This window comes from Lactuca sativa, chromosome 1 (assembly GCF_002870075.4).
Source record: "Lactuca sativa cultivar Salinas chromosome 1, Lsat_Salinas_v11, whole genome shotgun sequence".
NCBI lineage: Eukaryota > Viridiplantae > Streptophyta > Magnoliopsida > Asterales > Asteraceae > Lactuca > Lactuca sativa.
Window position 1 is genome coordinate 203,164,265 of NC_056623.2, and position 18,748 is coordinate 203,183,012.

The window sequence follows — 18,748 nt, forward strand, 5'->3', positions numbered from 1 at the left end:
GAGATTCATAAATTCCAACTCCAAATATGGAAACAATTCCATATTTACCATATGACAACTCATTATTAATAGAATCAAATCTAATAATGTCAGTATGGTCCTTCCATTACTATACTTCCAACTACTCATAAGCGACCAATCCTTAGCGAACCTTAGATTTTCCTATTGATAGGTGATTAATCACCTTTAGTCATATCTGGTTCCAATCCTATTTCCCTTTTAATGCCCTAGGAATTTGGAAAATTTTATAACACGCAATTATTATAGCATATGCAATCGATCCTATACCCGAAGAATATGGGAGATGATTCATAGTGTCTTACATAAAGACGTGATACTTGATCAGTCTTTTGCTACCATATCTCTATTTGCCATGTTCTCAGAATTCGAACTATGAAGAGGGATGCCCTAATCATAATCGAATTTGAGAACACAATCTTAATTTTATATGACTAAATTAGATAAAAAATCAATCCAAGCTTTTAGAACTGAAATGAAGTATAAAATTATCTCCCATAATTATAGCAAAACAACTTTTCAACCCTTGCAACTTTGCGAGTTGAACCTTTTGTTTTCTATAATTAATATTGCTATCTCGCAATACTTACCATAATTATCATGCTCCCACTCACAGGATGATTATATCGTTTTTCCAAGCATAACACTTATTCTCCCACTAGCATTGACATGTATTCAGAAATTAGTTGGACTTCTAGAAACCAATACTTATCGAATTTATTTAGAAAAGTTCAGAATTCTAAAACCGAGACGATTTAATAAGCCTTTATCTAAGCTTCTCGAACATATACACCTTTCCTTAGATAACCTATATGTGTGTTTAAACAATTTTAGAACTTATAATAATAACTCTAAAATGTTCAGACCCATTTTCCATTTTCCACAATTCGAACTATAAAGAGGGATGCCGAAATCATAATCGAATTTGAGAAATGCAAATTACACAATGCTATCTTCAAAATCCTTCTTAGTGAAAGCGTTTCCTCACAATCATGTTCATGAAGGAGAGAAACCTTATGACACTCAGATTTTGTGGTGTATGTGCTCCTATCCATGTGAATTTTTCATAACCATAATCATAAGACAATAGTTGTGACAAATCCAAACTCTTATGGATCGAACTTGTCCATGCTTAATATCTTGCCATAAAGGGTCCTACAATTTCTTCCAAGTTATTGAGAAACTCACCCCTACTTTTCAATGTACTTTCCATTAATTAAGGTGCCTTGCCCCTATGCAACCTATTGAGAACTCATAGAACTCACATGCATAGTTGACCAAACTGGAATGGCACAGAAACAAGAATATGTCAAAACGATAGGTTAGAAACCTCAAGTCGTGTGCTAGTAATTAACAGCAGGTTTACTCTCGATTAGTTCTTGAAACTTTTCAAGATATTTAGACTCCCACTAACCTCTTGACATATTAGATTCTCTTATCAAGAAACATTTCTTGACAAAAAAAGTATTCAAGAGGTAGTGAATGTCTATATCAAGACAAAACCTACATGCAATTTGGTACTAGTTGGTCTTTGTCTTATTCAAGACATCACAACTTACCAAAATGTGCAAGTATAAGAACATTCCTAATTAATATTATGTCAATCAAGTCACAATCTTGGAGTATGACTCTAAGACTTGATTTTGGAACGAAGTACGATACATCTTATTGACTTAACCACTACAACAATTCTCGATTCCTCTTCTTAGCCAAACTAGTGCACTAAGGTGTCCTTGGAGGACGAATTGTAATATGGTTCCTATGATTACCAAGACGATCATAAAACACGATACAAAAGTATTCTCCCTTCTTCTTAGATTGGAGAAACTTTTTATCTTTCTGCCTTCATTGATTCTACTTATTCGTTCTGCCATTCATTGAAACTTTTCAATGATTCAGAATTACACTTAATCTTGTAAGTATAACCACATTTACTAGACTTTCAGTAAATCATGACGAATAATGTTATTGTTATTTATGGTGGACTTGACCAGTGCACAAAATTGTGAACTCGATCACCTAGTCCTTCACTTGACTCTTTGTCAAGGAATTAGCCTTAAAATTTCTAAGTACCAAGATTTCCATACATCACATGATTCAAATCATATGATTCCAAGCTTTTGTCCAATTGAAACTTAGGCGATGAGAATCTTTCCTTACTTAGAAAATTATGACATTACTAAGAATCACATCCATTTAATATTGCTTACAATAGAAACACACAAACATCAATTTTCACAATTGCCATTGCAACGAAAGATAAATAAGACAAAATCAAAATTTATTTTATTGCGGAAAAATATATCCTTACAATGCAAATGAAAACTATGTCATTACATATTCCTGACCAATTTATCATAACTCTAAGCAGCAGCTCAAAAATCTTATCATCGAATCCATGCGATCGTAATCCATTTCTTCACAATCAAACTCAGCTCGCTCCTTCCTTTAAGCTTCCTCTCTTTTCTTCGATCCTTCAAAACATCAAAATGTAATATTATCACATCATGTATTAAGAATCTCCAAATAGGAACTTAATGGAGTTAGATAGTGGATTTTACGTGAAGCAGAGTCATACATCTTGACTCTCCCATATCTTAGATCTCTCAGGTAGTCAGGGCAGCTTCGTAACCAATGCCCCTTCTTTTGGCATTAGAAACATATGGACTCTTCTGGAATGGTACACGTGACTATCTCAGACTCAGCCTTTCTCTTACGTAGAGAAAACTTTTCTAGACTTCCAATGTTGTCATTGCCCGTAGAAGGTTGGCATATTGATTTATCAGACCAATTTGCTCGAATAGTGTGCCAAATCATTTCTGATTCAGCAGCAATAAGCAAAGAAGTCAAATTAATAAGGGTCATGTCATGGTCCATCACATAGTACTCTCTAACGAACTTACCATATGATTCGGGAAGTGATTGAAGAACCAAGTCAACAACCAACTTCCTTGAGACATCGACACCCAACATCCTTAACCTGTGAATATGTGATATCATCTTTAATACGTGTGCACACACAGACTTTCCATCTTTGTGTCTTATTGACAATAAGGCTTGAGTGACCTTGAACTTTTCAAGTCTTCGAACACGTGGTTCAAGGAGAATTATTGGAGTAGGTGGAGGAAGTGAAGCATGATTTCCATTTCCATAATCCAATCGTGGAACATCATCTTCACGTGGAAAACTTTTTCCAACGGATTCAGGAAGACCATAGTTGTCAGACTTTGACATCTATAAAACGGGAGAAAAATAAAGTTAGTCGATTGAGTCCTTAATAAAACACCCAAATGAGATATTAAGGCAAGGACCCAACACAATATTCTACAAACTGGAAGAGGGATGTCGTAATCCAATTGCAGAATATTTGAAGGTAGGTAAATGATGATTTACCAATTTTCACAATGAAAAACGAAAAAGGAGGTTAAGTTTTAAATGTATTGGAAACTCCTAGATCTTTTGAGATTCATTGAACTTTTCAATAGCATGTTTAAATCTCAATACGCCCCTCGATTTGTGACTGGGTTGCGGAGGATCACAAAACAAGGTGTGAATAACCAAACAAACATATATGGTTCCCCCAATGTTACAGTCACCTATTTGATGTGCCGGTTAACCACACACGCTCCACCGAACTATGACAAACATCGAGCCACCCTTTGCCACCTTTGCTTAGAACCCAATTAGTGTACCGGTTAACCAAACACGCTCCACAAATGTCTTAGCAAGGGTACAAAGTGTAATTTCATGGAATTGCATCAATTCACTTTTGCCTAAAGTAACTAAGATGGTGAATTTTTTGTAAAAAATTTAGCTACTTTAACATTCATTATACTTTTAATGAGGAGAGGGTTTGCCCTATCCTACCCGTTCGGCTAACGACCCTCCACCAATCAAGGAAGCGGTGGATGAGAGTGGACACCCATTAAACGGCCATTTTATAGGCCATAACCTTATACCTCCCTTATAGATCGGCTTCGTGAATGAGGCCTACTAACGGTAAGACTAGCAGTTTAAGTTATACATATATAATATTAGACTTTTAATGTTATATATAGTATAAGGGTGTATTTTACACTTTTAAAATACTAGGTGCTTTAATTTTATAAATTACACTTTTAATTTAATTAAATATAAACCATATCATTATGGATTTATTAACTCTCTTTTAATTATACTTTTAATTAACTTAATAAAACCATAAGGGTGTAATTTGAACTTTTCAAAACTAGGGTTTTAGAATTTAAAATTTCAAAAATTAAACTTTTAATCAAAAAATTTAATTCCCAAAACTTGAGGGCAAGTTTTGAAACATTTCAAAACCTTAGGGTTTAGAATTTAAATATTCAAAATTAAACTTTTATTCAAAAAATTTAAATACCAAAACTTGAGGGCAAGTTTTGAAACTTTTCAAAACTATCTAGATCGAATTACAAATAATTAAAATTAATAAAATAATTGGTAATTATCTAAATTTGACCTAATTCAATTTCTTACTAGATAATTCAAAACAAAATTACAAAAAATTAATATTTATTTTATAAAACAAGTAAATCTTAATTTTGACAGTTATCTTCTATTTTGGTAAGGATAATCACCAAATGTTGATAAAATTCATATTTTATTAATGAAAAATGTTTTAGGTAATTATCCCACAGCAAAATATGTCAAAATCCCGAAGTATCCTCTGTCTGGCCCCGGGACTCGCCGAGTCAGCCTGGCTCGCTGAGTTCATCAACTGACTCACCGAGTCAGTCAGGCAGAGGACCAAAAACTTCGATTTTCAGGTAATGAATGATTAAACAAGCATCAAATACATCAAACAAATAGCCTAGGCTCTGATACCACTTATGGGTTTTGAGTACTACATCATTCCTATGGTGTACATGCAAACCCTAAAGCTTTGGATCTAGTTTGTCTAATGAACATGCAATAATCATCCAAAGCCATAAACCCTAGATCTATCATACAATAATCAATAATACCATAACATATGGTTTAGATCTTATCTTTGATTGTTATGTAGCAATAACAATCTATTCCTTCTTGTAATTTGCTTCTGAAAGCTTAGTGTCACAAGTGTCACACCTCTAATGGCTCACATACACCAAGATCAAGAGGATGACTTAGGAGAGGAGAAGGAGGCATCAAAAACATCCAAGAAACTCCAATGAATGCTTAGCCACGTTTTTGGGTGCCCTAGGGTTCTTTATATAGTGAGGCTATTAGGGTTTTGAAGTAGGAAACCCTAATCTGACTACATAGTCCCTAAGCAGCCTATGGACTCCCTCCTTAGAGGCCTTGGACGAATTCTCATGGGTTTCCCCATAGATTTCATCCACTCCATCCTCTATGGAGTCCATTATCCCAATATCCAACTATCACACAACTAACAGTTCTAGCCCCCTTTATTTTATTAATGTCTTTTAGCCACAAAATTAATTCTTATTAATTCTTGACTAATATTAATTAAACAATATGATTTATGTTTTAATATGTTATTCATATAATATATTAATAAATCATAACTAATCTTCTTTCTCCATAAATCATCCTATCAAGTTGCTTTGGTGAAGGCAACCCAAAAGGACCATGCTCACAATTGGTTTAAGTACATACCAAAATAGTGATGGACTTAGACACTAATCCAACACGTAGTACCACCACTTCCGATGGTGTTTTATCATTCACAAGGAAGGGAGATCCGACAGCCATCCATTTTCCGACGACCCTTTATAGGTCTACTCCTCTTCGCCGGCAGCAGCAACAATAGACATTGATGGTGATAAGCAGTTGAGTTTGTCGATAAAAGGTGGCAAAAGGGTGGAGGGCAGCAGGTGGCGGTGGTTCTTGGTTCGAATAAGGAGGAGGAAGAAACACCACAATAACCTTTGTGGCTGATGATGGCAGTGGGGAGGCAAGGGGTTGGTCTGATAGCTACTTTTCTTATTCTTCTTCTTCTATTCTCGATGGTAACCAACAAGGGGAAAAAGGAGTAGAAATAGTGATCACGGGTGCTCATGGCTACTTTGCTTGACTGAGAAATAAGAAGGAGGGATGAAAGGGAGAGACAAATTATTAGGCAGAGTTACATATGGTAATTAAATAAAAAAACATAGGATGTTGATTGTACATGGGTCAAAAGTCCAAGAAAAGAGTCGACCCTTTCTTATTCACATGCTTGCAAGCATGCCTTTTGTGTCTCCCATTGACTTATGCCACTCATAAGTCTCCTCGATCTATGTGAAATCAATTTTGGAGCCCGTAAAAATATTTCAAAAGTTCCTGGAAAATGTATCGGTCGTGGTGATTTCAAATATTTAAACAGAATTCAAATCCGAATTCCAATCCGGTATACGAATCTCCATGAAACGGTGTTTGGAGTTTCGCGTTAATTGGGTTTCCGATTCATCAGTTTTTGCGAATCCGATTTCGATCTGGGCTAAAAAATATTAGAATAGTAAAATCAAATACTAGATCGGAGCCTAAGTTCAGAAACATGTTAGAAATTAATTTACGAGATGTGTAGCTACCTCAAATTGAGTAGTGTCGTGTTCGGTACCGTGTAAAATCAGGTATATAGATGTTTAAAAGTTTAAAACATCTATAACTTTCTCATACGATTTCTGTTTGGACGTTCTTTATATCCACAGAATACTGAGAACATGTTCTATCCAATTTTATCATCCATGGCCCCCATGTAGGTCAAATGTGAAAATTAGATTTTAGGGCCTCATATCTCACTGATTTTCGACTACTTCCTGTTTGATGATGATGGACAACTTTTCGAGCGTTTCAAGCTATCACTAAGCCACTTAGGAGTAACATGGTTTCATTTGTACTTAAAATCATCGAGGTACTATGGCGTATGTCCTACTACAGTGTTGTTCGTGGGAAATTGATTGTCTTTTGACTTAGACCTAAATTTTGGGATTTCACATGTGTCAAGCATTTGCTGGTCCTCATCTTCTGGTTAGTGGAAGGGTATGGCCTTAACTTCGCCATGTGCCGCACTCCGATGCTGCCACATCACCCTCAATAGGTATTTTTCACAATTTTCGAAAAATCATAATTTTCGCATAGGAGCTCCTTTTTCGACGTTCTTTATATCTATGTGTAGGTATTTCTGAGTACAACAACTTTATATTCGATCTCAACAACTAATTCTCACTCTATTTTAAATTCATATTTTATAGAGATTACATTGTTAATATCCATGAAAAAATGATAACTCTTTCATACGATCTCCGTTCTCGACTATCTTTATAACGATGGATCCGTATTTACAAGATCTTCAACTCTCGTTTACATTGTTTTGGCTAACAATCATCCGATTTTAATTTTGATTTTGGTGTCACATATAGCTTTATCGTATCGGACATGAAACTTCGGAAAATCATAACTTCTTCATATGAAGTCATATTTAAGCCTTCTTTATACGCATAATTTTAGAATTACAATTACTATGACGTTCATTTAGATCAGTTAGGCTAATAAGCAACTTATATCCGATGCATATTTTATGACATACTATGTCGTATATGGCTTAATGCAAAAATTCTAAAAATCATAACTTCTTCATAGGAAGTCAGATTTATGCGCTCGTTATACTCGCAGAATTGTCTTCGTGACTACTACAGCTTTAATCAAGACCATTTATCCAAAATAATCTTTAATTTTTAAACATTTATTTATCTAAATTTGTTAAATTTATAATAGTAATGTTTTATACAAATATTATAAGCCCATAAAACTTTTACGCAATATATAAATATCCTTTAAATAATTAGTATCGCGTACGAAAGATTTATAATTTATAATCCTTAAAATGACTAGCTCGAATTTGTGGGCATTACATTATTGCTCGTCACCGAACACACTTTTGCATGCTCTTGTGAAACACCATCTCTACATACGGGGTGAGTACTCTAGCAACCTCCCTTAAAATTTAATATCATCATTTATGGTTGTTGTAAAAGTAAAAAAAATAATTAAATATTTTATCTTATCATTAACTCCCATGAAACTACGTTCAACAAAAGTCCGTTGAATGTAGTCATGAATTACCTCACTAAGCATTATTATCGGTACATTGTGTTGATAAACCAATAACACAAGGAGGAATTGTCGAATATCAATGTTGAGTACATTCCAACATATGTTAGGGAAATAGGCTTTTGCCCATTTCGCATGAGTAGCATTGGCAAGCCCTTCACATGCAACATGATTTATCCGACATAATGTTTATTGAAAATCATACATAGTACATGATTTGCACGTATGGAAGTACAAATGTTCCTATTGTTTGTTTCAACTAATTCTCGTTCGCATATACATGAACACGCTCTTATAATAATACCCATGATAAGAATAAGGGAATACCTGACCTATGCAAGAACTAATGACATCGTCTATATTCGTTATGAATGATACTTTGCTACCTTCTCCTAGAGTTCCTTCAACCTCATCAGGAACCAGGTATCAGAGTCGACATTATTTTTCATGCCGATACCAAATGTTATAAGAAGATTCTGGTTGTTTCCATCCATAACAACCAATGTGAACATTGTCTTTAGGTAACCCCCTCTTAGACGGAAAAGACTTATAAAGATGATAAGTAGGATGTAACCAATGAATGCTTGGACCTTTATTGCTTTTGGGAAAACAAATAAATTAGATGTAGAAAAGTTATAATTTTTAAAAAAAATAATTAAAATATGGAACAAATTAATTTACCACACGTCCAATAGCCACAAAACAAAGTTCGAAATGATCCATCACATCATTTTTGATGTTCTGCTTAATTGGTCCGCCTAACACTACTAGAAAACAACCCTTTGGTGACATGGAAACCATGACACACATTTTCGCGTGTCCTAAAAATAATGTCGACTCTCCCAAAATTTGAAGAATTTAGGACATGCATTTTTGCGTGTCCTAAAATTGTCGTAGTTTTATAAAGAAAATTAACAACGTGCATCTCTTTTATATCCAAGGGGGGAAACTAGAAATCCCCAAAAATATGAAGTACCTAACCTTCCTCCCCGTACACTCTCTCCACCCGCCAGAGCATCATTCTCTCCTTCCCTTCTCTCTATAAACCTCTTGGACCCCCTAACAATCAACTTGCACTCCCTTCTCCTTCAAACCCTAATCCAACATATCACACCCATGACACACGATGACGTTGGTTCCCTCCGAACATATCAACACGCCATGGAAATATCTTTGTTTTTCACAAAATTGGTGATCAATCAAAGAACTAGGTCTTTTCATGAAACGCACCTCATATTTTTTCCCAAGTTAACAACTCCAGAGTCGGCGAATAAGGGTTATTTACATCTCCACTCCACCTCCCATCGGCCTAGTGCATCTACTTCTGTCTTAGAGTCGATGATTTAGGTTACTTTAGTTAATTCGTCGGAGCTGGAGTCCGGCGAGGCTATCATCGCAAAGATTTTTGATTGCATCTTAGAGAAGGAAGTCTTAGAGAAGGAGTCCACATATGGTAATGAGTTTCTATTATCTCTTCTATTCCTTAATCTCTTATTTTCGTTTGGTACTCCATGTTAACTAAATGCGTATCTAAAGGTCTAACAAGATGATTCAGTTCTTCAAGTGACATGACTCTCTTGTAATACAGTCGATGGTTTCTAATCTTCGCAACTTTATTACCAATTTCATGGAAAATTAAGTGCTCCTTTTTTCTAGAAATTTTAGTACAATTCTTGTGATAAACCTACTACCTCTGAAGTGCATATGAATATATATGGTTACAATAATTACATCTGATAACGATTCTGTTAGATTAAAATGTTTTATGTTGTCTAGTTTGAATCTCACACCATGTATTTCATATAAATATTAGGTTCCAGTAGATGCAACTTCAATAACAGCATGGAAATATCAATGTACTTTGCTATTTCTTGCATTTAAACTTCTGTTACCACAAATAAGTTGTAGTAAGTCGCTATTTCATGCATCTGGGCCTTTTTTGGTTAAAAATGCAAAAAATAGTAGCATACTTCAATTTATTTGATTTGAAAATAAAAACATAAAATACTATAACTAGCAGCATGCTCTTTTTTTGGTTAAAATGCAAGAAATAGTAGCATAGTTTAATTTATTTGACTTGAAACGTTATATGCAAATTTTTTTCTCAGGTCGGGGCGGAAAACTTCAGTACACAGATGATGATATTATTGGAATTTCTAAAGAATGGTAATCTTTTGCTGTAGGCTTCATTTATTGGTGATATTTTGTATCAACAAACAATATTTTTGTTAAGTCTGAAATGTTAGTTAACATTTGACATGTAGTGTGCAATATTTTGATAACTTGTTTGACATGTCGTTATTGGACGAAATTGGTTGTTTTGGATATATATATATATATATATATATATATATATATATATATATATATATATATATATATATATATATATATATATATATGTTGGTGTATTTCTGTAATATGCGTAAATGCATGTCGTAAATATGTGTCGTAAACGCATGTCCTAAATGTGTATTATAAATGGTTGCTAAAGTTTATGATAAGCAAATGTGTTTCATCTTCATTTATGAAAAGGGCTTTCATGATACACATTGTGTGTCATCTATATCCCTTTATGACATGCATTGCGTGTCGTAAGGTTACAATAGAAAAATACGTGTTTTCTTCCTTTATGATAGTGGTTTCAATGACACACATTTATGTGTTATGTGTACCGTTTTATGACATGCAATGAGCGCCATGAAATGCCAACTTTCTTGTAGTGTAAAGTTGTGTAGGTAAATATGCATGTTTGCTAAAGCTTTCTTCGTGATCACTTTTTGAGAAGCCCATCTTTAAACAGTTACAAGAGAAAATTACGAATGATCCGAAGTGTCAAACTACATAAGGTATCATTTAAAAATATGGGACGAAAAGTACATGCTTTTGTACTCCATAATGTATGTCTGTGACTCTGTAATCTCACATATGTGTACAATGTTGACGTCGTACCTTCGGAATGAATCTTGTCAGTCTAAATTGTACGGAGATGACTATTCCGGACATGTAATCTAGAATGAACATTGCAACTCTGGAATGCTATGTTACGGACTAGATACTCTAGCATGAATATTATTACTCCGCAATGCTCTATTTTGGAGATTATGGTCATTTTACAAAAAAAATAAAAATTAAACAGGTTATTATCATTAACATTGATGTTTGTATCGGTTAAATCAAATTGTTAAGATCAGGATCTTATCATCTAACAAATATATATATATATATATATATATATATATATATATATATATATATATATATATATATATATATATATATATATATATATATATAATTTTTAACATGCAACATTCAGTTTTCCGTTCAAAATCCATAAAAAAAAACTTCAAAACATTAGTCATAATACACAACCTAAAATGGTAATTCATTTTTTTTTTCGTTTTTACAAAAAAGAACCCGGAAAATTAGGATCAGATTGGATCCCGATCATATGATCCTACCCTAAATATTATTTGGGTTGTTTTTCATACTTAAAATCGTAAATCGTACCATCTTACAAACAAGATCGTGTTATATTACCAGATTTCCCAAAAAAGAAAAAAGAAAATTGTCATTTTCTTATATTTAATTGTCGTTTTAAAACTTTTCTAAAACTCACCCATTATATAGTGTTGGAACTTTATGAAACAACAATATATTACGATTTTTGTAAGAGCATTAAGTGTGGACAACAAGATGCAACACCACCTCACATGCCACATAAGCAAGTGGTGTTATAACACCAAGTGGGGAAATGGGCAACAAGATGCAACACCAAAGAAAAAAAAAACAAAAAAAAATCAAAAAGTCGGTGTTCCCCCGTTTCAATTCGTCACAACGCCAACAAGATGCAACGAGATTTGTCATGACAAGATGCAACAAGTTGGGGGGCGGTGTTCCCCGTGTCATAACGCCGTTGAGGGGTGCCATCTCACCCCGTTGCTTCTCGTTGGACCCGCACCGGATGGTCTTAAAAAAAAAGCTAAAAACTAAAAATTATTTGCGTCCTAGGCCACTCCACGGATGCAATTCACAAGAGATCACGATCTTTTCTTTTCCTGTGTTTATTATTGAATGGCTAGTTTTATATATTTTTTTGTATAAGAATTACTATCACTAAAAATTCAATTTTGTCTCAGTCAAAATATTTTTAATTCATGATTTTTTTCTTTACAAATAAAATATAATATGGACACAGTTTATATTTCATTTCAACTCTTCATTTTTAAGCCCTTTTAAATTCAAATTTTTTCTAAATCTAATTTCTAAATAAATACTTATTTTTAATACTTTTGGTAGTTTTTAATAAGATAAAAATAAAAAAAAAATAAATTATATTTTTTAAATAAAAATAAGTTTGGGTTGGGTTGTTGATGGATATGAATAATTGGATTGGACGAGGTTTTATAGTTAGAAGAGAGAAATTAGATTTTTATAGAAATGTTGGGTTGGATTGGGTTATTAATAGGGATAGTCTAAGAGCATTAGGTGTGAGCAACTAATTGTAACATCAAATTAGTGTCACCTCAAATGCCACATCGTCAATGAGGTTATAACACCAAGTGAAGAAATGGTTTTTATCTTATAACAAGATGTAACACCAACTTTATTTCATGTCATATATATATATATATATATATATATATATATATATATATATATATATATATATATATATATATTGTAACAACCATAAATTTTACGCCAAATTTAAACTTTTTCAATCATAAATAAAAACCACATAACATTGTTTACAAAAATGTTTTCAAATCATTTCCATCAGAGCGTCCCAAAAATCAATCATAAGAATGAGGAGCGGTACGGTCACGCCTTCGCATTTCCATGGACTCCTAAAGTATCTGAAACAATAAACTGAAAACTGTAAGTCCGAGGGCTTAGTGAGCTACCCCCAAAATACCAATACCACACAGACAATATCATATCAGTAATAATCAATCAATCGTCATGCATACAGGGCCATCGGCCTGACTGGACCGCCCTACCAGGCCTATAGTCTGTCTGAATCTATCCCGGGCCTTCGGCATGACTGGTCCGCCACATGGGCCTACAGTCTCCCCGGACCACTCATAGGGTATGTTGGCCTTCAGCATAAAGCAGGACCGCCTCAACCCAACCAGTAAGCAAATAACCATGTGCGCATAGCTATCATATACTGGCATATACAAACATCAAGCATATCTATCTCCCTGATCATAATCATAGAATTCTCTTGTAACTAGAGTACCGACCTATCAGGTCACTAACACACCAATCCCTACGGATCATAAAAGCATAACATACTGTCTACCTCGATTCCGAACTAACAAATCATAACCACATGCAACATACCATAACAATAACAACTAAAGGGTCAGCCTTGGTGCCGTAGACCCTATCGATATAGTGAGGATAACTCACCTCACAGATGTCGGCACAAAAGGTAAAATCCAAATTCTCGGATCACTTGACACAGGTTCCACCACCTATCATCATAGTACATCATACTCATAAGTCCTTAACCTTATAAGGTACTCCATAAACCACTAGTCAACCCCTGGTCGAAGTCAAAGTCCTCAATCAAGGTCAACAGTCCATGTCGACCTTAACTCGTCGAGTACCCTTGGCTACTCGCCGAGTTCCTTGAAGTACATTCCAACTCGCCGAGTCATCGGAGTGACTCGTCGAGTTCCTTTGATCCTCGATCAAACTTAAGGTCACACGTCGAGTTCCCTCCTTGCAACTCGACAGATACACACGCATACATAATCTAGAAAAAAGTCATCCAACTCACCGAGCTGTTCTTCAACTCATCGAGTCTTATGGCGATCTTCATCGGACTCGCCGAGTTGTTCATCCAACTCGTCGAGTCCCCGACCATCTTCAAGTGACTCGCCGAGTCAACCTTGCGGCTCGCCGAGTCCATTCAGTCATTTTATCATGCATACAACTTTTAAGCCATGGCAAGGCCCCAAATTGCAGATCCAACCTCCTTAGGCCTGCTTGTCACGTAAAGTTGCAAACTTTACGTTCATGCAAGGCTCCAATGACTCAAAAAGCCCAAACTAAGCTTGAAATGGGGTATTACACTTAGAAAGGGGCTCAAACTTGCCAAAGCTAAGAACTTTATGGTCCTTCAATTCATAGAGAGTTCAGATATGAAGTTACAACTTCAGATCTTGGCCCATACTCTAGGAAATGACTTTATAACCCAACCAAGAACCCTAATCTCCAACCAAGGAGGTCTAGAACGAAATAGAAAGGAGGATAACAGCTTGATACGTTCCCAAGAGATGACAACTGGAGTAGATCCGGATTTTCCCCAAGCTCCTTACTTCAAACCACTTGCTTCCCAAGCTCTTTCCCACCAAAATCCTCTTCCAAGGCTTCAAACACACAATGGGCACACACACACACTTTAGGGTTTGAGGAGGCTCTCAAAGACTGTAAAGGGGCCAAAGGAGGCTAAGGCTCCATTAAATAGAGGTGCAAACCCCGGGCTTTAGGGTTTCCACTGCCAGCTCCTACTCGCCGAGTCCCCACATGGACTCGTCGAGTAGGTCACTTAACCTGCGACCCCATCCCGCTGCTACTCGACGAGTAGGTCAACAAACTCGTCGAGTAGAGCTTACCCAACAAATCTTATATAAGTCATACCTGAGAATCGGGGCTTTATATATATATATATATATATATATATATATATATATATATATATATATATATATATATATATATATATATATATTTGTTTTTTTTCGATTTTCTTTTACACTTGTTTTTGTTTGTCTTTTTTAAATTAATAAAAGAAATACATTTTTGTAAAATCTAATATTTAAAAAACAAAAAAAAGACAAAGTATTTAAAACTAAAACTAAGATTACAATGAAAAAAAAGACATAATTTCAAAAGATAACATTTTTTTCGAAGTCCTATTTAACCAAAATAACATTTAAATTAAACCTAAAACCATAACATTTTACTACTAATCCTTATTAACCCAAATACTTCTTCCTAATTTGATCATTCATTGCTTGTAGCACTACTAGATCTTCAGGCCCCAAAGTCTCCTCGTTAGTCTGAAGAATTGACAATTGATGTGTCATTAGTTCTCTCTCTTTTTGCTCCTGCTTCTCTCGTGCTTGCCTTTCTAGGAACTTTAAGTGACGACATTTCAAGTCATTTTTTTCTTTTATTAATAAATTTAGTCATCGAATTTCGCACTCATTTCCGCCGCTTCTTTTGCTTCCGTCCCAACCTCCTCCGCATGCCTAGCAGGGCACCTCACTTTGTCGCATCCGGGCGGTCGTCGTGGTGGGGATATCTCCTCGATATCTTCTGGGATGTCATCGGTGTCGGCGTTTAGGTCGATGTGAGTCCGTGTGTTGCGAGACCTTTTGGATTGAACCCCCGACGATGTACGAGTTTTATTCCACTTTGGACCGCTCTCAACAAATCCCATGATTTCTTAAACTCGAAAACATGTCCCATTTCGACCCAATATTCTTCTTTCATAGATTTGAACAAATCGAAGTTGTTGGTTCCACTTTGCTATTGCGTCTCAAGTCAGTTGTAAATACCGTTGAATTTGCTGCACTGGTTAGTTATTTGGCTCTATTTGTTGCTTAACATGTCATTATTGTGATACGGTTTTTTCTTCAAAATAGGGTGAAATTTTTCGCGCACCGCCCTTAATAAGCACATTTCTTCATTCCATTTCCGCGAAATTCGTCTTTTGAAGTAGTGCACCATGTCGTCGTCAAAGCATATTCCTCCTCCGGTGTCCACCATTGTGGAATGTCTGCATTTTCTGTTTCAACCGGTATCGGTTTCCCTTTCGTTTTTCCATTCCCTTTCCACTTCAAATGATTGTTGTATTGTAGGTGGTGGTTGGGTGGTTGTTTGTTGCATCGAACCAACAGTGGGGACAAGATTTTGTTGTAAATTTGGGTTTTGACCGAATAGATTTTGTTGAAGGTAAGGTGAGTTGGGAAATTGTAGTGGTGGTGAAGCGGGATTGAAAGCGGCGCCTTGGTATGAGATTTGTGTGATCCTTGAGACGATAAAATGTGGAAATAATTTTCATAACCTGCGAATCCGAGAGACGATGTTGTGTTTGGTTGTGTGTTCGGGTTTGATGATGGAGGGGGGGGTTTGGCTCTTGATCCATTTTTTTTATTAAGAAAGCATAAAATATAGAGATAATGAGAGAAAGATGTAACAAAAAGTTGAATTAAAATGAGCAATTATATAATGTTAAAAGGGTAATTTAAAAAAAAATTGACCTTTTGCAACGGTTCATTACCCCCAACGTATACTTTTTTCGCCGTTTCAATGCGTGGTAACAGGCACAAGAATTGCCTTAACGAGAAGAAACGAGAAGGGGGAGGGGGACGGTGTTCCCCCGTTACAACGCCGTTATGGCGGTCCACGTCAGCCAATAACGAGCAAATTGAGACCCATACCATATCGTCTAAGTAATTAACAAATATTATAAACATAAATCAAATATTTTTTATTTCATCGTAATTGTCTGAAACATATCATTATTATATTTATTGAAACTGCATATTCACGATATATTCTTTAAGTTCCCAAGACCTATATAAAAAATTTTAATTATATTTTCCATAAATAATTACAAAATATTATAAACATAAATTTAATATTTTTTTATTTCATTGTAATTGTTTATTTTAAATATATTCATTAAAAGCACATTATAATATATAGTTAATAAATGTCGTCACTTTAGTGGAAAATGGATAGTTTTGTTGCTTCTTAGACTACACGGTCTCATAAAGGAAAATTGGCAGTATCCGACATGTCCCCTTTTTATCGTCGGTGAACACCGCACCATGAAGGGATTTCACGGCGAGTGAAGTACCGACAATGGTCTTTTACCGTTGGCAAAAGTTTGACTTTTGTGGAGATTTTAAGTTTGGAACGTTGCCAAACGGTCGACAATGGCTAGTTTGGCACATTTCATTTTTTTTCTTTTTTAATCTGTTATATATACAAATCAAATTTCCAAAAAATCACTACACTATACACTCTCAACAGCAATTTTTTCTTTGAAAATGTCTTCTTCCAACAATGCAAACTCTTCCAAACAAAATGTTCCAAAAGAAAATGTTAACAACCCTTTCACATTTTTCGGCTACAATCAGTCATCACCACCATCTTACCGGCCACAAATGGATGGTATTCCTAGTTATTATTCACAATTCCAAATGCCCTAACAATTCCATTTCCAATCTCAACCTCAACCTCAATTTCCATCCAAACCACCATTCACACCTGCAACCGAACACAAAGAACACGAAAAAAAACAACAACAATCTCAACAACAAAAGAAAGGGATAGCTAATCCGAGAAGATGGACACAAAAAGAAGAAGTTGAGTTAGCAAGGGCATTGGTCGATGTAACACCCTGTTTATTTAATAAATAAATAGATAAAATTATGAAAGAGTGGTAACCCTAAAATCCATAATATTCAGTAAGATGTTGATTTTAGGAGCTAAATGTTATAATTTCGAAGCTGAGGGCTAAACGTGTAAGTTTCGAATTGATTTTGTAAATAATTATGAAGGCAGGGACTACTTGGTAAAATTCGGACTTGAATTGTAAAGGATTTTAATGATGAGGGTTTAAATGGTAAATATTGGAGTTATTTTGAAAGAAATGGGGGATGGAGGGACCATTTTGGTTATTATGGAAACAAATGTGGGGATCGGGGTATTTAAACCCGTCACCCCCTGGTTACCCTAGCCCTAGCATCGTTTTCCAGCCACCAACACCCATTCGAAGTCTTCTCAGCCGCCACCTCCATTCCATTGCATGAACGGTGGTCTCTTCTGTTGTCGGTGAATTCGGGGTCGAGGTGCAATGCCTGCGTGGTCGGAAGCTTCAAGATTGGGGGATGATGTTGCTGTTCTCCGGTGGAGGCGACTTCCATTATCCGGCTGCTTTCACCACCGTCGAAGAAGAAGACTGGTTTGAGGAGTCACGACAGTAAGTAGTCGGAGGAGCGCCCTGTGGTGTCGTAGCTGCTATTTCCGGTGGGAGTCACCCACCTCTTCTCCCCTCATCTTTGTATGTTACCGTCTCCTTCTCTATGGGTTCGGTGTTTGGCCATAGTCACGACCGTCGCCGCAAATTGATGTTTAGGCTGTTGCTACGAGTTGTTGCTGTCGCCGTTATACACCACCAAGTGGTGGTTGCATCCGGGAGTCCGAGCAAGGGTGGCTGCCGTCCCAAAGCTGTTGCTGCCGCCGTGAATGTTTCCTTACCGTCGTCAAGACCGCCACTGCCACCTCTCCATGGTTCTGCCATCGCCCAACGCCACCAGGTGGGTGGTTGTGTTGTTGTTCCAGGCATAAGGTGTTGGTGTGTGTTATTTGTGATGTAAGGTCGAGTTTTGTGTGGCTGGAAAACCAAGGAAGCCACCACCACCACCATGAGGTGGTGGCTGCCACCATGCACCAGCGTGTTTTTGTGTGTGTGTTAGTAGGTGTGTGTGTTTACTTGAGATTTAGCCTTGTAAAATGTAATTGGAAATGGAATAATGAAAAAGAAACTAAAAACCACCACCGTGAGGTGGTGGCTGCCGCCACCGGCCGCCATGTCGGGTGGCGGTGTGTTTGCCTTGTGAGTTTGATTCGTTTGGGGGTG

The 18,748-nt window shown here is 35.9% G+C and overlaps 1 pseudogene; it reads right to left on the reverse strand.

Annotated features, from left to right (window-relative positions):
* LOC111919860 (hexokinase-3-like) overlaps window positions 1-18,032 on the reverse strand; it is a 28,290-nt pseudogene extending 10,258 nt beyond the window's left edge.
* Between the last annotated feature and the right edge of the window lie 716 nt (window positions 18,033-18,748).